Raw genomic sequence first — 27,645 nt, forward strand, 5'->3', positions numbered from 1 at the left:
TGGGATCCGGAGATGATTGTCAACCAGTGGCAATCAGAGTCTTCTTCTTCGCAGTACGACCCCAACTATTACTATGGATATCCGCCAAGCCAACCGTGGCCATAGACCAACTTAGGCCAAAAGGCTAAGCTTGGGGGAGTACGTATTTCTCACCGACATTACATTCATGTTCACACACTCATTGCTAGATGCCGGTGCTCATACTTTTTCATTGTATCATCCATGCTAGTTTATTTTCTCTTTTTATGCTTTCTGCTTGTGTGCTTAATAAACCTTAAGAAAAACCAAAAAAATTAGTTGTAGCTTTTAGCTAGTTTTAATTTCCATGCTTGTAGTAGTAATTAAAAAGAAAACCCAAAAAGTTTTCCTGTTCTTCTTTTGCTTGTTGGGAGCTTTCCCGTGTAAATAGTTTTATTTCTTTTCTTTTCTTTGGGGGTCCATAGGAGAAGACCATAATTAAATTTTTGAAGTGGCTCTTATATGCATTATTGTTGATCTAACAAAGAGCCCATATTACCTTGTCTTCTCTCTTGAATTGAATGCTTACAGATTCCAGCTTAGTCCAATGCACGTGCACTATTATTATTATTATCCACACTATTTGGTCGTGCAAGTGAAAGGCAATAATGATGATTATATGATTAACTTATTGAGATGAGAAAAGCTGGTATGAACTCGACCTCTCTTGTTTTCGTAAATATTATTAGTTCATCGTTCCTGATTCAGCCTATTATGAATAAACATGTTTGCAATGACAATTAGAGATTATAGTTGCTTATGTCATGCTTAATTAGCTAGGAGCTTATCATGGTTTACCTTGCGTGCCAACATGCTATTAAAATGGTTGTGATGTGGTATGATAGGGTGGTATCCTCTTTTGAATAATTCGAGTGGCTTGACTTGGCACATGTTCACGCATGTAGTTGAAACAAAATCAACATAGCCTCTACGATACTTAAGTTCATGGTGCATTATATCCTACTCATGCTTGCTTTTGGTGTTGATTAATTTTAATGCATGTTCATGACTGTTGTCACTCTGTAGCTGGTCGCTTCCCAGTCTCTTTCTAGACTTCACCTGTACTAAGTGGGAATACTTCTTGTGCATCCAACTCCATAAACCCCAAAGTTGTTCCATATGAGTCCACCATACCTACCTATATACGGTATCTACCTGCCGTTCCAAGTAAATTTGTATGTGCCAAACTCTAAACCTTCAAATAAACATTCTGTTTTGTATGCTCGAATAGCTCATGTATTAACTAGGGCTGTCCATATCTTCCATGTTAGGCGGGTTATTCTCAAGAGGAGTGGACTCCGCTACTCACTCACGAGAAAATGGCTGGTCACCGGGATGCCCAGTCCCATGCTTTATGCAAATCAAATCAAAATAATTGCAAACAAAACTCCCCCTGGGACTCTTGTTAGTTGGAGGCACTCGTTGTTTCGAGCAAGCCATGGATTGATGCTTGTTGGTGGAGGGGGAGTATAAACTTTACCATTCTGTTTGGGAACCGCCTATAATGTGTGTAGCATGGAAGATATCGCCATCTCTTGGTTGTTATGTTGACAATGAAAGTATACCTCTCAAAATATTATTCACCTCTATTTCAAAACCAAGCTCTGGCACCTCTACAAATCCCTGCTTCCCTCTGTGAAGGGCCTATCTATTTACTTTTATGTTGAGTCATCATCCTCTTATTAAAAAGCACCAGTTGGAGAGCACCACTGTCATTTGCATTCATTACTGTTAGTTTACATTGAGTATGACTTGACTGGATCTCTTTTACCATGAATTACAATGTCTAGTCAGTCCTTGATCTTTAAAGGTGCTCTGCATTTATGTTTTGCGGTCTCAGAAAGGGATAGCGAGATACCATCTTGTTATATCATATTTATGATTGTTTTGAGAAAGTGTTGTCATCCGAGATTTATTATTATTGCTCGCTAGTTGATTATGCCATTGATATGAGTAAACATGAGACCTATGCGTTATTGTGAATATGGTTAGTTCATCATCTTTGCTGAAAACTTGAATGTTGGCTTTACATATTTACAACAACAAGAGCAAACAGAGTTTGTAAAAGTTTTTCTTTATCACTTTCATTTTGTCATCTGAATTGCTTGAGGACAAGCAAAGGTTTAATCTTGGGGGAGTTGATACGTCTCCGTCGTATCTAGTTTTCCAAACACTTTTGCTCTTGTTTTGGACTCTAACTTGCATGATTTGAATGGAACTAACCCGGACTAATGCTGTTTTCAGCAGAATTGCCATGGTGTTATTTATGTGCAGAAAGAAAAGTTCTCAGAATGACCTGAAACTCCACGGAGCGTCTTTTTGGAAATAATAAAAAATACTGGCAAAAGATCAAGGCCAGGGGGGGCACACCCTAGCCACAAGGGTGGGGGCGCGCCTGCCCCCCCTAAGCGCGCCCCCTACCTCATGGGCCCCCTGGATCTCCTCCGACCTCAACTCCAACTCTATATATTCACTTTCGGGGAGAAAAAAAAATCAAGGAGAAGGATTCATCACGTTTTACGATACGGAGCCGCCGCCAAGCCCTAAAACCTCTTGGGAAGGCTGATCTGGAGTCCGTTTCGGGCCCCGGAGAGGGGAATTCGTCGCCATCGTCATCATCAACCATCCTCCATCACCAATTTCATGATGCTCACCGCCGTGCGTGAGTAATTCGATCGTAGACTTGCTGGACGGTGATGGGTTGGATGAGATTTATCATGCAATCGAGTTAGTTTTGTTAGGGTTTGATCCCTAGTATCCACTATGTTCTGACATTGATGTTGCTATGACTTTGCTATGCTTAATGCTTGTCACTAGGGCCCAAGTGCCATGATTTCAGATATGAACCTATTATGTTTTCATCAATATATGAGAGTTCTTCATCCTATCTTGCAAGTCTATAGTCACCTACTATGTGTTATGATCTGGCAAGCCCTAAGTGACAATAATCGGGACCACTCCTGGTGATGACCATAGTTTGAGGAGTTCATGTATTCACTATGTGTTAATGCTTTGGTCTGGTACTCTATTAAAAGGAGGCCTTAATATCCCTTAGTTTCCGCTAGGACCCCGCTGCCACGGGAGGGTAGGACAAAAGATGACATGCAAGTTCTTTTCCATAAGCACGTATAACTATATTCGGAATACATGCCTACATTACATTGATGAATTGGAGCTAGCTCTGTGTCACCCTAGGTTATGACTGTTACATGATGAACCGCATCCGGCATAATTCTCTATCACCGATCCATTGCCTACGAGCTTTCCATATATTGTTCTTCGCTTATTTACTTTCCCGTTGCTATTGTTACAATCACTACAAAATACCAAAAACATTACTTTTGTTATCATTACCTTTTGCTACCGTTACCACTACTATCATATTACTTTGCTACTAAATACTTTGCTATAGATATTAAGTTTCCAGGTGTGGTTGAATTGACAACTCAGCTGCTAATACTTGAGAATATTCTTTGGCTCCCCTTGTGTCGAATCAATAAATTTGGGTTGAATACTCTACCCTCGAAAACTGTTGCGATCCCCTATACTTGTGGGTTATCACCTACTTCCCCCTGAAAACGATAGATGAGTCGGCGGCAACCTTAGCAAGGTGGCCGAGCGGAACAGCCTCAAGCGCGGAAAATGAGCAACTAGAAGAACTGGGCGGGATGTCGGGCGCACCTGGCTCGAGGTTCTAGGTTGCCGCCCTGAGCTCAACACGCTCGGGGATGGACGGAACCGGGAAGCCGGACGGGCGGTCTGCGTCGAGACTGGCAATGCGGTGGGAGGTAGTCACCGGTGTCGAGGAGGACCTGGCCCGCCGGGCGTACGACACCGTCCAAGGAGGGTGGGAGGCGACGGGGGTGGACACCGCATCAGCCTCGCCCAGGGATATCAGCGTCGGAGAGGCGGGAGGGGAGGCAGCCAGAGCAGCGTCAGGGAGCGACCGGGTGGGGGAGGACGCGTCTGGGGCCGGTCCTCGGTCTCTCGCGCCGCCTCGGAAGGAGGATCCGGAGGGGCGGGGGAGAGCAGAGGCGGGCAGCCCCCCTCGGCCACCGTAAGGGGGGGCTCCAGGGGAGGGGGAGCGGCCGCCGATGGGAACGACAACGCGAGGAGACGGGCATCCGGGTCCGGCGGTGCAGTGTCAGTGGCGGGGATGGAGCAGGGGAGCGCGGCGAGGAGGCCCACACTAGAGATGTCACTCCCCTCGTCCAAGGAGGTAGGGGACGCGACAGGCAGCAGGGCGGGCAACGTCCCGGCCGAGAGAGCCAACGCACGGGACCGCCCCGCTCCCGCGCCCCCACGCCTCGAAGGAGGGTTGGAAGGCTCACGGGAGGGGGAGCGGCTGTCATCATGGCCCCCATGACGCGAGGGGGGAGGGCGACGGTAGTGAGAGTTGTCGCCCTTGCTCGAACCAACCCCACCGAAATGGCCATCATCAGAGTAGAGGGGGCGGCCGACGTGGTTGGGGGGCTCCGGGTAGATCTTGAGGTCGAAACCCTGGTCGTTGAAGAAAACCCGGATGGTGGCGCAAAGCTTGGAGGAGTCCAGGCATTTGACCTTGACCCGGACCTCCTCCTCCTTACAAAGAGAGAGCTCATCCACCACCACCACCTTGTCGAGGATCTTGGACATAATGCGAATCACCCGCTCGGACCACGCAATGTCGGGAAGCCCCGTGACGAGGATCCAAGCCGTATCTAGGACAACGACTGCCTTGGAGTCGACCTTTGGCTCAGAGATGTTGACCACCAGCTTGTTTAGGGCCAAGGTGATGTCATCGCTGCGGGTGCAGTAGCCCATGCTGATGGCATCTGGAGAGATCACGGTGAAGGAGTTGTCAGAAGTCGGAGTCGCCTGCCAGTCCCACACGCACCAGCACAGGTGGTTGAGCTCGGCCTCAATCATCTCCGGGGATGCAACACCCACCCCCATGACGGTGACGATCGCTTGAAGCGACGGGGATGGGGGTGGGATGTCCTCCACCTCGATGTGGAAGAAGCCGAAGCCCTCGATATCGTGTCCGTACATCATGAGCTCCTCCATCACCGGCCGGTCCAGGCAGAGAACCGCGGGGTGGCCTGTATCCTTGCAGAGGTAGCACATCGGAGGGTTGGTGCACTCGACTTGGTAGTGCCCTGCGATCCCGCAGTTGAAGCAAGGAGGCGAGTCACGGGAAGCGCCGGAGACGGGCAGGGCCGACGCCGTGGGTGAAGGGGTCGGCGCAGCGGGGGGGGGGGGGGGTTGGATGTGCTCGGAGTGGCGGCGAGGGTTTCCCAGATCTGATCTGGACGGTGGTGGATCCTCCGATCGTCTCTTCGCGGGCGGCACAGGGTGCGGCGGCTAGGGCCTGCAGGCGGCGCGCGGGGGCTGTTGCGCTCGTCATCGGCGGCATGGTGGCAGCGGTGGTGGTGCGTGCCGGCCGGATTTCGCCTTTTTCCGGCCTTAAAAGTAATGCAGTATATGTTCTCGCATAAAACATAGCATAACAAAATTAGCAAGTTTGCATTTTGAGAAGGTGCATCAATAGTACGTAATCACTCATTATTGACCATATACCAGAACTCAAACATAATTGGCCATATCCCTCAACTAAAACAACACAGGAAAGGTTTATTGTTCATTTGTAATCAGCAAAAGAGGCATCGGCTCTGAACTGCTATCAGGTAAAATCAAGAGCGGGGATATCACGGCTGCATGTTCCCTGGCTGCGAACATGGTAGATGAAGTCGGGGGCTCCCAAATCCATGGGGAGGAGGAAGCCCTCCATACTAGATGACTACAACGAATTGATAAGCAGCAAGAGGCCTCCGTGCTTGGTGCATGGAACTCGATCACACATGCAGAACTGAACTTCAGGAGGCGGCTGTAAAAAAAGCAGAACCCAGAGCACCTCTGCACCCTTGGGATTGACCTGCGGCGAGAGGAAAACACCTTTTGAAAGCTTGCATTAGTTGAACGCAACAGAGGGAATCTTCTAAGATGATCTCAGTACTGAAAAACAGATCGTTTGTTCCTTTGGTTGTGTTTGGCGAGAAAAAATTGGCATCAGTTATACATGAATACTGCGGCGATCTCGGTTAACTGCTCTAAACCACAACTGTTATGTACTCCTAACTAACTAACCTATAAGTGAATCATTGACATGCACTATGTGGGCGTAGCCTAACTGAACCCAAAATGGTCTTGTTGCATAGCTCACATATGATATTCTGGAACAACTAAGAATACTTCACATGCTATTCTGAAGCAACTAAGAACAGTTCACATGCTATTCTGAAACAACTAATAATACTTGACATTTCCCTCTGTTCTTGAAGAAACAATCAATATATTAAGACTGGATTAATAGAACAAAAGTAGGCCTGATTTCTCAAAGAACTCTGTTCTGGAGAACACCTTAGAATGATTGTACATTTTATTTACCCACAAATATTGTAATGGTCTTCTTGAACTGTCCTAACCCCCCCCCCCCCCCCCCCCCCCAAAAAAACACACACACAATAAATGTAATAATAACTAAAACTTTTAGACAAGAGAAATTACTGACATACTAATATATACGGCTGTAAAGCCGAAACCGAGAGTGATTGTGCCAATGTCTTAAATCACAACTCCGCAGTGATATCTCTTCATCTGAGTGAACCACCAGTACTATATAGGAATTTTTTCCAAAATTTTACCGATTTCAACTTTCTAATGTAAAATAACAGAGGAGGTGAGCAGTGTCATAACCACTTTATTAAAAACATGTCTTTCGATATTCACTATCACGGGCTACACTATTTGTTGGAACTTCTTTAACGGTGAAAGATTTTGTTTAAAAACACAGTATACAAACATTTCTTATTCACCACTATTATCATGCATAGTAAAAAGAATATAGTGGGTACAGTTGCTGCGAAAATTTGAACAGCCCCATAATTGCCTTATTGTTAAGAAGGCCTGAACCAGCATCTGTACGCAAATATGTCGGCTTTTGTGGCTCATATTTTATCATCCTGCAAATACAAGCATCAAGTGAGTACCAAATCAATCAAGTACATATGTATTTCACGACAGTGAGTGGATTATAAAATGGTTACAAAAGGAGATTAGTCTGTTGAAACTGAATATGTAAACCTGCCACTGCAGCGTTTCAGGTTATTGTCGTTTCAACAGTTATCTGTAGTTTTTCAGTTGGTCTGTCAGTTTGTGTTTTCTTCAATTAGCTGAATATAAGTGGTCAGTCGGCAAGCCTGTTTGATTAGGGATCTATTTTATGGTGTACCCGAAACACACAAGGACCACGAGAAAAGAAAAAGTAAACATGCTGTTATAAGGCCTAACCAACCCCATACACTCCATCGACTCACTCCCTACAGCAAACCTAACCAGCCGATCAAGAGGAGCCAGCCACGGCTTATACACTGGCAAGTGTATAACAGTGGTTATAGAACATCCGTTTCTGTGTAAATGCACTAAAATGAGTAACACACACATTACACCCCAAAATAAAACCCAGCGATAAGAACATGTATATTCCGGGCCACCAAGATACATCCTCCCACGAAAAGAAGCAGCACCGCAAAATAAAACAAAGGAAACCAATGAAACAAACAGAGAACAATGCAACACCAAGAAGGAGAAACAATCATCTCATTTGCTGCAACGAAGAACCAATCCAAGTCAGCAAACGACAACATTGTTTCACTTCTTGCTGCATACATGTTCTCATTGGCTGCAAGGAGTCATATATATAAATGCCTTTGGTTATATGCTAGCAAATTTGGTGGTGTCTAGTATTAAGAATGATATGTATTTAACCTAAAAAAAGAAACCATCTGCCAAGTTGACCAGGAGTATTATAATTCTGCACCAAAAGGCACAAACGGAGCAGATACAGAAATATAGCATCTATTAAAGCTAAATGAGCTCATACAACAAAGCCAAAGTTACTACTTGTCCAATGCACACGCAGATACAGGTTTCTATTAAAGCTAAAATGAGTTCATACAACAGAGCGACGCGTGTTACTGCTAGAACTTAGAGGCATGTCTTGGTATACAGAAGCATAACTTAGGGCTTAAGGGGCACACAAGAGTACATCAGCAAGGGCGGAGATCATTTTTTTGTGCGCCTATATCCTAGTGAACGACAGGACCTCTCCGCCTTGGTCTGATCTGAAAATCTGGTCATCGACAACTCGCCATCCACAGCAGAATTGTCGATCTTGAACACAAGCCTTACGACATCACTAAATTTCTTGAACGGGAGTTCCATCTCACGAAGGTCACGCGATATGCCATGAATCTTGCAAAAGTGCTCATAGTAGGCCCACATGTCTTCATGGGACGTTAGTGCATTCTCATCAACAGCGAGATGGCGACGTCTGGGTGCGTCATCTGGAGCTGCTTGTGACTTGGGCCTGGCTTTCTCCTCCTCTTCATCATCTTCTGACTTGAGGCCTCCTGTCGTTGAGTAAGGATAGAGTTACAATTTGATTCGTTGATAATGCAATCATTTGAACTACGCTCTCAGTTTCAGCAGAGTTAATTTGATTGATTGAGCCTTGCAAGGCAGAACTCGCTATTATAACAAATTATAAGTTGGTATTACTAAATCAAACAACATGCTTGATTGAGGCCCCCTTTTCCTTCTGATCGGCGGCGGAGTCTCGAGAGGCATCGGCGTCGGGGTTGTAGTTCAGGAGGCGGTGTTTCGAGGTGCTAGCGGCGGCGATCGTTCGGGTACAGATCAGTCGAGCCGGAGTGGTTGATCGGGCAACTTGCTTGATCGGTAAAATCCCGCGTCTGAGCGCTGATCCGTGTACCTTGGAGGCGTGGATCGTGGCGACGGAAGGATATGAAGGCAAGTCAGGGTTGTTGGTTTACCAGTGGTAAAATTCCTAAGCTCCACTTCAGATCAAGGCGATGGGGCGTGCAAAGGCAATTGATGAGTCGGATCTGCAAGAGGTGTTGTCTCTGCATGATGATTTTGGAATTCTACAGAAAGATCAAGCTCAGATGCAAGCAGATATGGCAAAATTGCATGATGATGCTCATTCGGTCAATTCAAAACAGGGAGAGATTTCAGTGCAGATGGGGAATGTCGAGCAAGTGGTGTTGGATCTGGGCAAGCAACTATCCACGATTAATGCAGTGCTACAAACCCTGGTGAAGGCCCCATGACAAAGAGAGACAACCGATCTACCTTCCAGTTCGCAACAAGTACCTAAATCTCCAGCAGGACATCAAGAGCAATTGCATAACCAAATGTTCAGAACAGAGCAACTCAGGAAGCAAGTAGAAGGAGAAAAGGAGAAAACAAGACAGTTAGAAGAACTGCAAATGCAGAACTTATCTCCAATTAGAACAAGCAAACCTATAGCTCCTCCTGGATTTACTCAGTAGGGCAGAACAGAGCAGGCAAGCCCCTTGGGCACACCTTTGACAGCTAGGTACAATGCTTATACACCTGCATTTCAGCAACACTACCAACAAAACAGAGATAGACAGTTGTGGCAGGGTTATGCAAAAACTTATGAACAAGACATGCAGTGTCAATTCATGAGATCTCTGACAAAAGGGCCTAAAATGGATTTTCCCATATTTGAGGGTGAAGACCCAGTTGGATGGATTAGGCAATGCAACAAGTACTTTCAGATGTCTGGAGCACCAGAAGAGTATAAGGTTTCATTGGCCCAATTATACATCATGGGAGAAGCAGATGTGTGGTTAAGAAGATCAGGGCTGTTAAGAAAGAAAGTGTCATGGAAAGAATTCTACACAGGAATCATTAAAAGATTTTCTGCACAAGGATCTTATGATTTAACTGAAAAATTCAATTCAGTTAAACAATTAAACAGCACAGTGTCTGAATGCACAAAACTATTTGAAGATTTGATGGCTGATGTGCAAGAGGAAAATCCAAAGCTGGGAGAATCTTGGTTTGTAAGATGCTATGTAAAAGGATTGAGAGATGGCATCAAATTCCAGATCAGACCACTGAGACCTCAAACACTAACTGATGCTTATTGGTTGGCTAAAGATGTGGAGCCCTGCCACCCACCAGTGACAACTGTTCCAAAAAGAAATAATGTCTCTTACAACAACTACTATCAGAAATCCCCTTGGAGTTTCCCTCTTAAACATAACATCACTCCCTCTACTCTGCAGCAACTTCCTATCAGGCAAACTGAAATTCCTGTTAACAATGCACAGAAAATCAGGAAAGTGGGAGAGTGTTGGAGATGTGGAGACAAGTGGATGCATGGCCACAAGTGCAAACTAGTGCCAACTGTACATGCCATGCAGCAGGAAGTGGAGGAGCAAATAACTTATCATGTGGAAGAGCAACAGATTGAGGAGCAAATGGAGCCAGTGTCTGAAGGAGATCAAGCTATGTTCATCTCTGCATTTGCAATGGGACAACAGCTTGTAGTGCCCACTCCAACAGTGATAATACATATTAATGGAAAAAGAGCAGTAGCTTTACTAGACTCTGGCGACACTACTTCCTTCCTAAATCAGGATTTTGCAGTGAAGGCTAACTGCAACATGTTACCTGTAAAACCTAGAAACATTTCAGTGGTTGGAGGTGGAACACTAGTACCTGCTGTAGTAGTTCCCAACTGTGAATTCCAGATTGCTAAGCTGACACTATCTCACAACTTCAGAATAATACCTCTGCCCAGTCATGATGTTATCCTAGGCTACGACTGGTTCACTGATGTTAGTCATGTATCCTTTGATATACCTGCACAGCAATTTGGGTTTACCCATGGAGGGAAACAAACTGTATCTACAACAATGTTTTCAACTGCTGCTAACTTGAAAGAAGTGCCACCAAAAAGAGTGGACACGCTCCTGGAAAAGGGACCTGAAGTATTCCTTTGTCAAATCCATAATATACTTATGGAAGCTCCTGAGGATTTCAAAAGTCATCCTCAAATACAAAAGTTACTTTTGGAATATGCAGATCTGTTTGAAGAACCTAAAGCACTACCACCTCATAGAGATTTAGATCACAAAATTCCTTTAGTAACTGGAGCTACACCACCTCAGGTCAGACCTTATAGAGTACCCCAGCACCAAAAGAAAGAAATAGAGGAACAAATAAAAAAGTTATTGGCTGCACATTTGATAAGGCACAGTCAAAGCCCTTTTGCAGCACCAGTCCTCCTAGTTAAGAAAAAGGATGGATCTATGAGGCTCTGTACTGATTACAGAAAGCTCAGTGCTCTCACCATTAGGAACAAATTTCCTATACCAGTTATAGAAGACTTGTTAGATGAACTGCATGGAGCAAAATACTTCACAAAATTGGACTTAAGATCTAGATACCATCAGATCAGAATGTCACATGAAGATATACCAAAAACTGCCTTCAGAACATTCTTAGGGCATTTTGAATATTTGGTTATGCCATTTGGCCTTTCAAATGCTCCTGGTACATTCCAAGAATTGATGAACACCATCTTTGCACCTTACTTGAGGAAGTTTGTACTGGTTTTCCTTGATGATATATTAATATTCAGCAAATCTCTCAAAGAACACTTGGAACATATTGAACTGGTAATTGAATTGCTAAGGGAACATTAGCTCTATGCAAAGATGTCTAAGTGTGTATTTGCAGCTTAGCAAGTGGAGTACTTAGGTCATGTTATATCTGAAAAAGGTGTGGAAACAAACCCACAGAAAATTTCAGCTATTGCGGAGTGGCCAACTCCTGAAAATATCACTAAACTAAGAAGTTTTCTAGGTTTAGCTGGATATTACAGAAGATTTATTAAGGGATATGGTGTGGTCTGCAGACCCCTTCATGATTTGTTAAAAAGGGGAAACTTCTCCTGGCAATCTGAGCATAGCCAAGCTTTCCAGCAACTAAAGCAAGCACTGACATCTGCTCCTGTGTTGGCTCTACCAGATTTCACACAACCATTTGTGCTAGAAACTGATGCTTGTGGCAAAGGAATTGGAGCTGTGTTAATGCAACAAGGAAGGCCTATCTCTTACTATAGCTCCTCACTTTGCCCCAGAAATGCTGCTCTGTCCACTTATGAAAAAGAGGCCCTGACCATATTGGAAGCTCTAAAGAGGCGGAGACACTATCTACTGGGAAAAGAGTTAATTATAAAAACATATCAGCAGTCATGAAATTTATAACTAACCAGAAAATCATTGAAGGAGTTCAGCACAAGTTAATGATGAAGTTATTGGAATTTAACTTCACAATACAATATAAGAAAGGAATTCAGAATAGAGTAGCCGATGCCCTGTCAAGATTGCTCCCTACATGCATGGACATCTCTGCTGCTACCCCTATTTGGGAAGAAGAATTAGTAGACAGTTACCAAAAGGACCCTAACAACTTGTAGTTGTTGGAGAAACTACTACTGAAGAAAGACCATAAATTGTCAGATTATTCCCTAACAGCTGGAATTATAAGATATAAAGGAAAAATTCTGGTGGGCAACATTCCTGAGTTGAGAAACAAACTGATCCTAGCACTACATAGCTCTCCTGTGGGTGGTCACTCCGGAAGAAGAGCAACATATCAGAGAGTGAAAAGCATTTTTTACTGGCCTGGCTTCAAATCAACAGTGGAAACTTTCATTGCTACTTGTCCCATTTGCCAAAGAGCCAAGCATGAAAACTGCCTGCAGCCTGGTCTTTTGGAGCCTCTTCCTGTAGCTGACATGGCATGGCAACATATATCCATGGATTTTATTGAAGGCCTGCCTAGTTCTCAGGGAAAAGATGTGATCATGGTAATAGTGGACAGATTTACCAAAGATGCACATTTCATTCCCCTGTCTCATCCTTACTCAGTACTCAGTGTAGCTCAAGCTTTTGTGGATAATATAATTAGATTGCATGGTCCTCCAAAGATGATAATTTCTGACAGGGATAAATGTTTTACTAGTCAACTATGGAGGGAATATGGCTGGCTGTCACCATCGTTGCTTTTGCTAAGAATTGCCAAGATGGCCAAGTAAACTCATATACAAATATATATATTCGAGATCTGGGAGAAATCCCCCAATCTCCTTCTTCCAAAATCTCTAGATCGCACCCCTACTACTAGCTAGATCCTGACAGACACGGATGGCGGCTGCAGGGCGACCGCCACCAGCAATACCTCCAACAGCTGAGGGAGAGGCGCGGGTTGCAAAGGCCGCCCGCGCGAGCTTGCACACGATGGAAGGCATAGCCCAGGTCAGAGGGGATAGATCTGGATTTAGGGTTTGCGAGTTCTTTACTTAGAAAGGCTTATGCTCCGCTTTATATATAAAGCAACAATCAACCACAAAGTACAAACAAATGCCACCATAACATACACACACAACTAAGGCATGATACATAGGCGCCGAGCAAAACAACACCACTCCTACCTTTACGAGAGCAATCGGGGTCCTCAACCGTGAACACACCACCGCGAAGAAATGAAGCCACATACGACGAATCGTGGGCTACAAGGCGGCGCCTTCAGAAAGGTTAAGACCCCAGAGCACCGCCACCGTCCGACCCAAGGATCAGAGTTTCCCCTGGAGCAACACGATGGTCAATGAGAGCTAGACGACGCCTTCAAGAAGGGAACAAGATTAACCGTCGCCGGTCCATCCGAAGAGAAATCAGGTTTTCACCCCCACCAACACTCACCGCCACCGAATGCCACAACCCGACGACCACGCCACCCACACGGCCATGGCCACCGGGCAGCACCACGCCATGGGCTCTGCCCATGAGCACCGTGGCACCACCACCAGGGTCACCGCCCCAATATCCAAGACCTTGACACCACCTCACCCGAGACCCGCCGCTACCCCAACCAAAGAAACAAGCGAAAAGGACCCGCCTTTCGCACCCATGGGCGGCCCCCAACACCGAGACCCAATAGGCTGGCCAAAACTGGCCTCCATCGACTAGTCCTATTGCCGGGTGCGAGATAATCTCGGTCCTGCTGCCGGGCGTGAGACTAGCGATAGACCACAGCTGGGGGAGGGCCATTCCTCTGAAGGTAGTAGTCAGACGAGGAGGAGATGGATCGAAGGTCAAAACATGCCACCTATAAATGAGCCGACGCTGGAAAAGCCAGCCACCACCGCAGCCGACCCGCCGAGCTGTCGTGATGCCGACACGGTGGATAGAAACCTCCACTCATAAGGCCGAGCCATCTCGCTGCTGCCACCCACAGCCGGAGTAGCAGCCATGCCGGGCCGGTGCCCCAACCCACGCCGCCTGTCAGAAAACAACGTCATATCCGACCGACATGCTCTGCCACCACCGTCTCCCATGTCGCCAATGTCCCTGCCCAGTAGCACACCGCCGCCAGCCGCCACTGCCTCCCATGGAGCAGCAGTCATGCCTCAACCCTCGTGGTCGGACGGGCTGCTAGCGCGAGATCCGGCCGTATCAGACCGGGCCATCCTGCATGATCCGCACGAAGGACAAAGCCCCGCCTCCACCGCACAACCGCCACCGACGAACGCCCATGCCACCAGCGTTATGACCCACAGCCCAGCTATCGTGCCCTACGCACAACATCACACTCCCGCTAGACCCACAACACCCTGCGCCGCCGGAATCAGACAGGGAGGAAGAAAGCCCCCGCCTTCACCCAGGCCAACTAGGCTTCGCTCGGCGGCCTGCGCAGGCGGCAGTGAGGAGGGCAAAGAAGGGGGAGGTGATACGTCTCTGTCGTATCTACTATTCCAACTCCTTTGTCGTTGTTTTGGACTCTAATTTGCATGATTTGAATGGAACTAACCCGGACTGATGCTGTTTTCAGCAGAATTGCCTTGGTGTTATTTTTGTGCAGAAATAAAAGTTCACGGGATGACCTGGAAATTTACGGAGAATATTTTTGGAATATATAAAAAATGTTGGCGAAAGAATCAACCAGAGGGGACCCACTGCTACTTCTTGAGCTTCTGTTGGTTTTCCCTTAAAGAGGAAAGGGTGATGCAGCAAAGTAGAGATAAGTATTTCCCTCAGTTTGAGAACCAAGGTATCAAACCAGTAGGAGACAATGCACAAGTCACTAAACACCTGCACAAAAAATCAAACAACTTGCACCCAACGCGATAAAGGGGTTGTCAATCCCTTCACGGTTACATGCAAAAGTGAGATCTAATAGAGATAGATAAATGGTAAAGTAAATATTTTTGGTTTATAGAATGAAAAGTAAAGATTGCAAAATAGTAGATCGGAAACTTATATGATGGAAAATAGACCTGGGGGCCATAGGTTTCACTAGAGGCTACTCTCAAGATAGAAAATAATACGGTGGGTGAACAAATTACTGCCGAGCAATTGATAGAAAAGCGCAAAGATATGATGATATCTAAGGCAATGATCATGAATATAGGCATCACGTCCGTGTGAAGTAGACTGAGACGATTCTGCATCTACTACTATTACTCCACACGTCGACCTCTATTCATCATGCATCTAGAGTATTAAGTTCATAAAGAACGGAGTAACGCATTAAGAAAGATGACATGATGTAGAGGAATTAACTCAAACATTATGATGAAAACCCCATCTTTTTAACCTCGATGGAAAAAATACAATATGTGCCTTGCTGCCCCTACTGTCACTGGGAAAGGACACCGCAAGATTGAACCCAAAGCTAAGCACTTCTCCCATTACAAGAAAAACCAATCTAGTTGGCCTAACCAAACCGATAGTTTGAAGAGAATTACAAAGATATCAAATCATGCATATAAGAATTTAGAGAAGATTCAAATAATATTCATAGATAAGATGGTCATAAATCCACAATTCATCGGATCTCGGCAAACACACCGCAAAAAAGTATTACATCGAAAAGATCTCCAAGAACATCAAGGAGAACATGGTATTGAGTGTCAAAGAGAGAGAAGAAGCTATCTAGCTACTAGCTATGGACCCGTAGGTCTGTGGTAAACTACTCATGCTTCATCGGAAGGGCAATAGAGTTGATGTAGAAGCCCTCCATGATCGAATCCCCCTTCGGCAAGGTGCTGGAAAAGGACCCTATGTTGGAAATATGCCCTAGAGGCAATAATAAAATGGTTATTATTATATTTCCTTGTTCATGATAATTGTCTATTGTTCATGCTATAATTGTGTTATCCGAAAATCGTAAGACATGTGGGAATAAATAGACCACAACATGTCCCTAGCGAGCCTCTAGTTGACTAGCTCATTGATCAATAGATAGTTACGGTTTCCTGACCATGGACATTGGATGTTGTTGATAATGGGATCACGTCATTAGGAGAATGATGTGATGGACAAGACCCAATTCTAAGCATAGCACAAGATCGTGTAGTTCGTATGCTAAAGCTTTTCTAATGTCAAGTATCATTTCCTTATACCATGAGATTGTGCAACTCCCGGATGCCGTAGGAATACTTTGGGTGTGCCAAACGTCACAACATAACTGGGTGGCTACAAAGGCACACTACGGGTATCTTCGAAAGTGTCTGTTGAGTTGGCACGAATCGAGACTGGGATTTGTCACTCCGTGTGACGGAGAGGTATCTCTGGGCCCACTCGGTAAGACATCATCATAATGATCTCAATGTGATCAAGGAGTTAATCACGGGATGATGTGTTACGGAACGAGTAAAGTGACTTGCCGGTAACAAGATTGAACGAGGTATTGGGATACCGACGATCGAATCTCGGGCAAGTAACGTACCAATTGACAAAGGGAATTGTATACAGGATTGATTGAATCCTCGACATCATGGTTCATCCGATGATATCATCATGGAACATGTGGGAGCCAACATGGGTATCCAGATCCCGTTGTTGGTTATTGGCCGGAGAGATGTCTCGGTCATGTCTGCATGATTCCCGAACCCGTAGGGTCTACACACTTAAGGTTCGGTGACGCTAGAGTTGTTATGGAAATTAGTATGCGGTTACTGAATGTTGTTCGGAGTCCCGGATGAGATCACGGACGTCACGAGGAGTTCCGGAATGGTCCGGAGATAAAGATTTATATATGGGAAGTCATTATTCAGTCGCCGGAAGTGTTCGGGGGTTTATCGGTATTGCACTGGGACCACCGAAGGGGTTCCGGGGGTCCACTGGGAGGGTCCACCTGCCCCAGAGGGCCCTATGGTTTGAATATGGAGGGGAACCAGCCCCTAAGTGGGCTGGGCGCCAAACCCCCTAGGGCCCATGCACCTAGGGTTTAGGGGAAACCCTAAAGGGAGCGCCCCCTTGGCTTGGGGGGCAAGCCACCCTCCTTGGCCGCCGCCCTCCTCTAGATCCATCTGGACGGGGCCGGCCCCCCTCTTCCTTGCCCCTATAAATAGAGGGGAGGTGGGAGGGCTGCTGCACTCTTCCCCTGGCGCAACCCTCCCCTCCCCAACACCTCCTCCTCCGTAGTTGAGCTTGGCGAAGCCCTGCCGGAGAACTACAAGCTCCTCCACCACGCCGTCGTGCTGCCGGAGTTCTTCCTCAACTTCTCCTCTCCCCTTGTTGGATCAAGAAGGAGGATACGTCCCCGTGCTGTATGTGTGTTGAACGCGGAGGCACCATCCGTTCAGCGTTAGATGGGATCTTTCGCGATTTGAATCGCCGCGAGTACGACTCCCTCATCCGCGTTCTAGTAACGCTTCCGTTTCGTGATCTTCAAGGGTATGAAGATACACTCCCCTCTCTCTTGTTGCTAGTCTCTCCATAGATTGATCTTCCTGATGCGTAGAAATTTTTTAATTTCTGCAACGATCCCCAACAGTGGCATCATGAGCTAAGTCTATGCGTAGTTTCTATGCACGAGTAGAACACAAGTTGTTGTTGGCGTCGATTTTTTCAATTTACTTGGCTTTACTAGTCTTATCTTGATTCGGCAGCATCATGGGATGAAGCGGCCCGGACCGACCTTAAACGTACACTTACGTGAGACTGGTTCCACCGACTGACATGCACTAGTTCCATAAGGTGGCTAGGGGGTGTCCGTCTCTCCCACTTTACTCGGATCGGATTCGATGAAAAGGGTCCTTATGAAGGGTAAATAGAAATTGGCATATCACGTTGTGGTTTTGGCATAGGTAAGAAACGTTCTTGCTAGAAACCTATAGCAGCCACGTAAAAACTTGCAACAACAATTAGAGAACGTCTAACTTGTTCTTGCAGCATATGCCGTGTGATGTGATATGGCCAAAAGGATGTGATGAATGATATATGTGATGTATGAGATTGATCATGTTCTTGTAATAGGAATCACGACTTGCATGTCGGTGAGTATGACAACCAGCAGGAGCCATAGGAGTTGTCTTAATTTATTGTATGACCTGCATGTCCATGATACACCATGTAATTACTTTACTTTATTGCTAAATGTTAGCCATAGTAGTAGAAGTAACAGTTGGCGAGACAACTTCATGAAGACAAGATGATGGAGATCATGATGATGGAGATCATGGTGTCATGCCGGTGACGATGATGATCTTGGCGCCCCGAAGATGGAGATCAAAGGGAGCAAAATGATATTGGCCATATCATGTCACTATTTGATTGCATGTGATGTTTATCATGTTTTACATATTATTTGCTTAGAACGACGGTAGCATAAATAAGATGGTCCCTTGCTAAAATTTCAAGAAAGTGTTCCCCCTAACTGTGCACCGTTGCGAAGGTTCGTTGTTTCGAAGAACCATGTGATGATCGGGTGCGATAGATTCTAACGTTTGAATACAATGGGTGTAAGCCAGATTTACACATGCAAAACACTTAGGTTGACTTGACGAGCCTAGCATGTACAGACATGGCCTCGGAACACGAGAGACCAAAAGGTCGAACATGAGTCGTATAGTAGATACGATCAACATGGAGATGTTCTCCGTTGATGACTAGTCCGTCTCACGTGATGATCAGACACGGCCTAGTCGATTCGGATCATGTATCACTTAGATGACTAGAGGGATCTCTATCTGAGTGGGAGTTCATTAAATAATTTGATTAGATGAACTTAATTATCATGAACTTAGTCTAAATATCTTTACAATATGTCTGGTAGATCAAATGGCCCACGCTAATGTTGCCCTCAACTTCAATGCGTTCCTAGAGAAAACCAAACGTCACTAGTATGCCTCTACTTGACTAGCTCGTTAATCGAAGATGGTTATGTTTCCTAACCATAGACATGTGTTGTTATTTGATTAATGGGATCACATCATTAGGAGAATGATGTGATTGACATGACCCATTCCATTAGCTTAGCACCCGATCATTTAGTATGTTGCTATTGCTTTCTTCATGACTTATACATGTTCCTATGACTATGATATTATGCAACTCCCGTTTACCGGAGGAACACTTTGTGTGCTACCGAACGTCACAATGTAACTGGGTGATTATAAAGGATCTCTACAGGTGTCTCCAAAGGTGAATGTTGGGTTGGCGTATTTCGAGATTAGGATTTGTCACTTCGATTGTCGGAGAGGTATCTCTGGGCCCTCTCGGTAATGCACATCACATAAGCCTTGCAAGCATTACAACTAATGAGTTAGTTGCAAGATGATGTATTACGAAACGAGTAAAGAGACTTGCCGGTAACGAGATTGAACTAGGTATTGAGATACCGGCGATCGAATCTCGGGCAAGTAACATACCGATGACAAAGGGAACAACGTATGTTGTTATGCGGTCTAACCGATAAAGATCTTCGTAGAATATGTAGGAGCCAATATGAGCATCCAGGTTCCGCTATTGGTTATTGACCGGAGACGTGTCTCGGTCATGTCTACATTGTTCTCGAACCCGTAGGGTCCGCATGCTTAAGGTTTCGATGACAGTTATATTATGAGTTTATGAGTTTTGATGTACCGAAGTTAGTTTGGAGTCCCGGATGTGGTCACGGACATGACGAGGAGTCTCGAAATGGTCGAGACATAAAGATTGATATATTGGATGGCTATATTCGGACACCGGAAGTGTTCCGGGTGATTTCGGAGAAAACCGGAGAGCCGGAGGGTTACCGGAACCCCCCGGGAGAAGTAATGGGCCATATGGGCCTTAGTGGAGAGAGAGAGGGGCAGCCAAAGGTGGGCCGCACGCCTCCTCCCCCTGGTCCGAATTGGACTAGGAGAGGGGGGGCGGCGCCCCCCTTTCCTTCTCCCTCCCCACTTCTTTCCCCCTCCTAGTAGGAGTCCTACTCCTACTAGGAGGATGACTCCTCCTTGGCGCGCCATAGGGGCCGGCCGGCCTCCTCCCCTTGATCCTTTATATAGGGGGGCAGGGGGCACCCCTAGACACACAAGTTGATCCACGTGATCATATTCTTAGCCGTGTGCGGTGCCCCTTCCATCATAATCCTCGATAATATTGTAGCGGTGCTTAGGCGAAGCCCTGCGACGGTTGTACATCAAGATCGTCACCACGCCGTCGTGCTGACGGAACTCTTCCCCGACACTTTGCTGGATCGGAGTCTAGGGATCGTCATCGAGCTGAACGTGTGCTAGAACTCGGAGGTGCCGTAGTTTCGGTGCTTGATCGGTCGGGCCGTGAAGACGTACGACTACATCAACCGCGTTGTGCTAATGCTTCCGCTGTCGGTCTACAAGGGTACGTAGATCACACTCTTCCCTCGTTGCTATGCATCACCATGATCTTGCGTGTGCGTAGGAATTTTTTTGAAATTACTACGTTCCCCAACAGTGGCATCAGAGCCTAGGTTTTATGTGTTGATGTTATATGCACGAGTAGAACACAAGTGAGTTGTGGGCGATATAAGTCATACTGCTTACCAGCATGTCATACTTTGGTTCGGCGGTATTGTTGGATGAAGCGGCCTGGACCAATATTACGCGTACGCTTACGCGAGACCAGTTCTCCCAACGTGCTTTGCACAAAGGTGGCTAGCGGGTGACAGTTTCTCCAACTTTAGTTGAACCAAGTGTGGCTACGCCCGGTCCTTGCGAAGGTTAAAACAGCACCAACTTGACAAACTATCGTTGTGGTTTTGATGCGTAGGTAAGATTGATTCTTGCTTAAGCCCGTAGCAGCCACGTAAAACTTGCAACAACAAAGTAGAGGACGTCTAACTTGTTTTTGCAGGGCATGTTGTGATGTGATATGGTCAAGACATGATGCTGAATTTTATTGTATGAGATGATCATGTTTTGTAACCAAGTTATGGGCAACTGGAAGGAGCCATATGGTTGTCGCTTTATTGTATGCAATGCAATTGCGCTGTAATGCTTTACTTTATCACTAAACGATAGCGATAGTCGTGGAAGCATAAAATTGGCGAGACGACAATGATGCTATGATGGTGATCAAGGTGTCGCACTGGTGATGATGGTGATCACGACGGTGCTTCGAAGATGGAGATCACAAGCATAAGATGATGATGGCCATATCATATCACTTATATTGATTGCATGTGATGTTTATCTTTTATGCATCTTATCTTGCTTTGATTGACGGTAGCATTTTAAGATGATCTCTCACTAATTATCAAGAAGTGTTCTCCCTGAGTATGCACCGTTGTGAAAGTTCTTCATGCTGAGACACCACGTGATGATCGGGTGTGATAGGCTCTACGTTCAAATACAACGGGTGCAAAACAGTTGCACACGCAGAATACTCAGGTTATACTTGACGAGCCAAGCATATACAGATATGGCCTCGGAACACAGAGACCGAAAGGTCGAGCGTGAATCATATAGTAGATATGATCAACATAGCGATGTTCACCAATGAAACTGCTCCATCTCACGTGATGATCGGACATGGTTTAGTTGATTTGGATCACGTAATCACTTAGAGGATTAGAGGGATGTCTGTCTAAGTGGGAGTTCTTTAGTAATATGATTAATTGAACCTAAATTTATCATGAACTTAGTACCTGATAGTATCTTGCTTGTTTATGTTTGATTGTAGATAGATGGCCCATGCTGTTGTTCTGTTGAATTTTAATGCGTTCCTTGAGAAAGCAAAGTTGAAAGATGATGGTAGCAATTACACGGACTGGGTCCGTAACTTGAGGATTATTCTCACTGCTGCATAGAAGAATTACATCCTGGAAGCACCGCTGGGTGCCAGGCCTATTGCTGGAGCAACACCAGATGTAATGAACGTCTGGCAGAGCAAAGCTGATGACTACTCGATAGTTCAATGTGCCATGATTTACGGCTTAGAATCGGGACTTCAACGACATTTTGAACGTCATGGAGCATATGAGATGTTCCAGGAGTTGAAGTTAATATTTCAAGCAAATGCCCGGATTGAGAGATATGAAGTCTCCAATAAGTTCTATAGCTGCAAGATGGAGGAGAACAGTTCTGTCAGTGAGCATATACTCAAAATGTCTGGGTATAATAATCACTTGATTCAATTGGGAGTTAATCTTCCAGATGATTGCGTCATTGACAGAATTCTCCAATCACTACCACCAAGCTACAAGAGCTTTGTGATGAACTATAATATGCAAGGGATGAATAAGACTATTCCCGAGCTCTTCGCAATGCTGAAAGCTGCGGAGGTAGAAATCAAGAAGGAGCATCAAGTGTTGATGGTCAACAAGACCACTAGTTTCAAGAAAAAGGGCAAAGGGAAGAAGAAGGGGAACTTCAAAAAGAACAGCAAGCAAGTTGCTACTCAAGAGAAGAAACCCAAACCTGGACCTAAGCCTGAAACAGAGTGCTTCTACTACAAGCAGACTGGTCACTGGAAGCGGAACTGCCCCAAGTATTTGGCGGATAAGAAGGATGGCAAGGTGAACAAAGGTATGTGTGATATACATGTTATTGATGTGTACCTTACTAATGCTCGCAGTAGCACCTGGGTATTTGATACTGGTTCTGTTGCTAATATTTGCAACTCGAAACAGGGACTACGGATTAAGCGAAGATTGGCTAAGGACGAGGTGACGATGCGCGTGGGAAATGGTTCCAAAGTCGATGTGATCGCAGTCGGCACGCTACCTCTACATCTACCTTCGGGATTAGTATTAGACCTAAATAATTGTTATTTGGTGCCGGCGTTAAGCATGAACATTATATCTGGATCTTGTTTGATGCGAGATGGTTATTCATTTAAATCAGAGAATAATGGTTGTTCTATTTATATGAGTAATATCTTTTATGGTCATGCACCCTTAAAGAGTGGTCTATTCTTATTAAATCTCGATAGTAGTGACACACATATTCATAGTGTTGAAGCCAAAAGATGCAGAGTTGATAATGATAGTGCAACTTATTTGTGGCACTGTCGTTTGGGTCACATCGGTGTAAAGCGCATGAAGAAACTCCATACTGATGGGCTTTTGGAACCACTTGATTATGAATCGCTTGGTACTTGCGAACCGTGCCTTATGGGTAAGATGACAAAAACACCGTTCTCCGGTACTATGGAGAGAGCAACAGATTTGTTGGAAATCATACATACAGATGTATGTATGTGGTCCGATGAATGTTGAGGCTCGTGGCGGATATCGTTATTTTCTCACCTTCACAAATGACTTAAGCAGATATGGGTATATCTACTTAATGAAACATAAGTCTGAAACGTTTGAAAAGTTCAAAGAATTTCAGAGTGAAGTTGAAAATCATCGTAACAAGAAAATAAAATTCCTACGATCTGATCGTGGAGGAGAATATTTGAGTTACGAGTTTGGTGTACATTTGAAACAATGTGGAATAGTTTCGCAACTCACGCCACCCGGAACACCACAGCGTAATGGTGTGTCCGAACGTCGTAATCGTACTTTACTAGATATGGTGCAATCTATGATGTCTCTTACTGATTTACCGCTATCATTTTGGGGATATGCTCTAGAGACGACCGCATTCACGTTAAATAGGGCACCATCAAAATCCGTTGAGACGACGCCTTATGAACTGTGGTTTGGCAAGAAACCAAAGTTGTCGTTTCTGAAAGTTTGGGGCTGCGATGCTTATGTGAAAAAGCTTCAACCTGATAAGCTCGAACCTAAATCGGAGAAATGTGTCTTCATAGGATATCCAAAGGAAACTATTGGATACACCTTCTATCACAGAACCGAAGGCAAGACTTTTGTTGCTAAATTCGGAAACTTTCTGGAGAAGGAGTTTCTCTCGAAAGAAGTGAGTGGGAGGAAAGTAGAACTTGACGAGGTAACTGTACCTGCTCCTTATTGGAAAGTAGTACATCATAGAAACCTGTTTCTGTGACACCTACACCAATTAGTGAGGAAGCTAATGATAATGATCATGAAACTTCAGAACAAGATACTACTGAACCTCGTAGATCAACCAGAGTAAGATCCGCGCCAGAGTGGTACGGTAATCCTGTTCTGGAAGTCATGCTACTAGATCATGATGAACCTATGAACTATGAAGAAGCTATGGTGAGCCCAGATTCCGCAAAATGGCTTGAAGCCATGAAATCTGAGATGGGATCCATGTATGAGAACAAAGTATGGACTTTGGTTGACTTGCCCAATGATCAGCAAGCAATTGAGAATAAATGGATCTTCAAGAAGAAGACTGACGTTGACGGTAATATTACTGTCTACAAAGCTCGAATTGTCGCAAAAGGTTTTCGGCAAGTTCAAGGGATTGACTACGATGAGACCTTCTCACCCGTAGTGATGCTTAAGTCTGTCAGAATCATGTTAGCAATTGCCGCATTTTATGATTATGAAATTTGGCGAATGGATGTCAAAACTGCATTCCTGAATGGATTTCTGCAAGAAGAGTTGTATATGATGCAGCCGGAAGGTTTTGTCGATCCAAAAGGAGCTAACAAAGTGTGCAAGCTCCAGCGATCCATTTATGGACTGGTGCAAGCCTCTCGGAGTTGGAATAAACACTTTGATAGTGTGATCAAAGCATTTGGTTTTATACAGACTTTTGGAGAAGCCTGTATTTACAAGAAAGTGAGTGGGAGCTCTGTAGCATTTCTGATATTATATGTAGATGACATATCACTAATCGGAAATGATATAGAATTTCTGGATAGCATAAAAGGATACTTGAATAAAAGTTTTTCGATGAAAGACCTCAGTGAAGCTGCCTACATATCGGGCATCAAGATCTATAGAGACAGATCGAGACGCTTAATTGGACTTTCACAAAGCACATACCTTGACAAAGTTTTGAAAAAGTTCACAATGGATCAAGCAAAGAAAGGATTCTTGCCTGTGTTACAAGGTGTGAAATTGAGTAAGACTCAAAGTCCGACCAATGCAGAATATAGAGAGAAAATGAAAGATGTTCCCTATGCTTCAACCATAGGCTCTATCATGTATGCAATGTTGTGTACTAGACCTGATGTGTGTCTTGTTATAAGTCTAGCAGGGAGGTACCAAAGTAATCCAGGAGTGGATCACTGGACAGCGGTCAAGAACATCTTGAAATACCTGAAAAGGACTAAGGATATGTTTCTCATATATGGAGGTGACAAAGAGCTCATCGTAAATGGTTATGTTCATGCAAGCTTTGACACTGATCCGGACGATTCTAAATCGCAAACCGGATACGTGTTTACATTAAATGGTGGAGCTGTTAGTTGGTGCAGTTTTAAACAAAGCGTTGTGGCAGGATCTACATGTGAAGCGGAGTACATAGCTGCTTCGGAAGCAGCAAACGAAGGAGTCTGGATGAAGGAGTTCATATCCGATCTAGGTGTCATACCTAGTGCATCAGGTCGAATGAAAATCTTTTGTGACAATACTGGTGCAATTGCCTTGGCAAAGGAATCCAGATTTCACAAGAGAACCAAGCACATCAAGAGACGCTTCAATTCCATCCGGGATCTAGTCCAGGTGGGAGACATAGAGATTTGCAAGATACATACGGATCTGAATGTAGCAGACCCGTTGACTAAACCTCTTCCACGAGCAAAACATGATCAGCACCAAAGCTCCATGGGTGTTAGAATCATTACTGTGTAATCTAGATTATTGACTCTAGTGCAAGTGGGAGACTGAAGGAAATATGCCCTAGAGGCAATAATAATGTTATTATTTTATTTCCTTATATCATGATAAATGTTTATTATTCATGCTAGAATTGTATTATCCGGAAACATAATACTTGTGTGAATACATAGACAAACCAAACATCACTAGTATGCCTCTACTTGACTAGCTCGTTAATCGAAGATGGTTATGTTTCCTAATCATAGACATGTGTTGTCATTTGATTAATGGGATCACATCATTAGGAGAATGATGTGATTGACATGACCCATTCCATTAGCTTAGCACCCGATCGTTTAGTATGTTGCTATTGCTTTCTTCATGACTTATACATGTTCCTATGACTATGAGATTATGCAACTCCCGTTTACCGGAGGAACACTTTGTGTGCTACCAAACGTCACAACATAACTGGGTGATTATAAAGGATCTCTACAGGTGTCTCCAAAGGTGAATGTTGGGTTGGCGTATTTCGAGATTAGGATTTGTCACTCCGATTGTCGGAGAGGTATCTCTGGGCCCTCTCGGTAATGCACATCACATAAGCCTTGCAAGCATTACAACTAATGAGTTAGTTGCAAGATGATGTATTACGAAATGAGTAAAGAGACTTGCCGGTAACGAGATTGAACTAGGTATTGAGATACCGACGATCGAATCTCGGGCAAGTAACATACCAATGACAAAGGGAACAACGTATGTTGTTATGCGGTCTAACTGATAAAGATCTTCCTAGAATATGTAGGAGCCAATATGATCATCCAGGTTCCACTATTGGTTATTGACCGGAGACGTGTCTCGGTCATGTCTACATTGTTCTCGAACCCGTAGGGTCCGCACGCTTAAGGTTTCAATGACTGTTATATTATGAGTTTATGAGTTTTGATGTACCGAAGTTAGTTTGGAGTCCCGGATGTGATCACGGACATGACGAGGAGTCTCGAAATGGTTGAGACATAAAGATTAATATATTGGACGACTATATTCGGACACCGGAAGATTTCGGAGAAAACCGGAGAGCCGGAGGGTTATCGGAACCCCCCGGGAGAAGTAATGGGCCATATGGGCCTTAGTGGAGAGAGAGAGGGGCAGCCAAAGGTGGGCCGCACGCCTCCTCCCCCCTGGTCCGAATTGGACTAGGAGAGGGGGGGCGACGCCCCCCTTTGCTTCTCCCTCCCCACTTCTTTCCCCCTCCTAGTAGGAGTCCTACTCCTACTAGGAGGAGGACTCCTCCTTGGCGCGCCATAGGGGCCGGCCGGCCTCCTCCCCTTGATCCTTTATATACGGGGGCAGGGGGCACCCCTAGACACACAAGTTGATCCACGTGATCATATTCTTAGCCGTGTGCGGTGCCCCTTCCACCATAATCCTCGATAATATTGTAGCGGTGCTTAGGCAAAGCCCTGCGACGGTTGTACATCAAGATCGTCACCACGCCGTCGTGCTGACGGAACTCTTCCCCGACACTTTGCTGGATCGGAGTCTGGGGATCGTCATCGAGCTGAACGTGTGCTAGAACTCGGAGGTGCCGTAGTTTCGGTGCTTGATCGGTCGGGCCGTGAAGACGTACGACTACATCAACCGCGTTGTGCTAACGCTTCCGCTGTCGGTCTACAAGGGTACGTAGATCACACTCTTCCCTCGTTGCTATGCATCACCATGATCTTGCGTGTGCGTAGGAAATTTTTTGAAATTACTATGTTCCCCAACATTAATCTCCCGAATGACGCGGTCGTT

The sequence above is a fragment of the Triticum aestivum genome, chromosome 3A (assembly GCF_018294505.1).
Source record: "Triticum aestivum cultivar Chinese Spring chromosome 3A, IWGSC CS RefSeq v2.1, whole genome shotgun sequence".
In the NCBI taxonomy this organism is placed as follows: Eukaryota; Viridiplantae; Streptophyta; class Magnoliopsida; order Poales; family Poaceae; genus Triticum; species Triticum aestivum.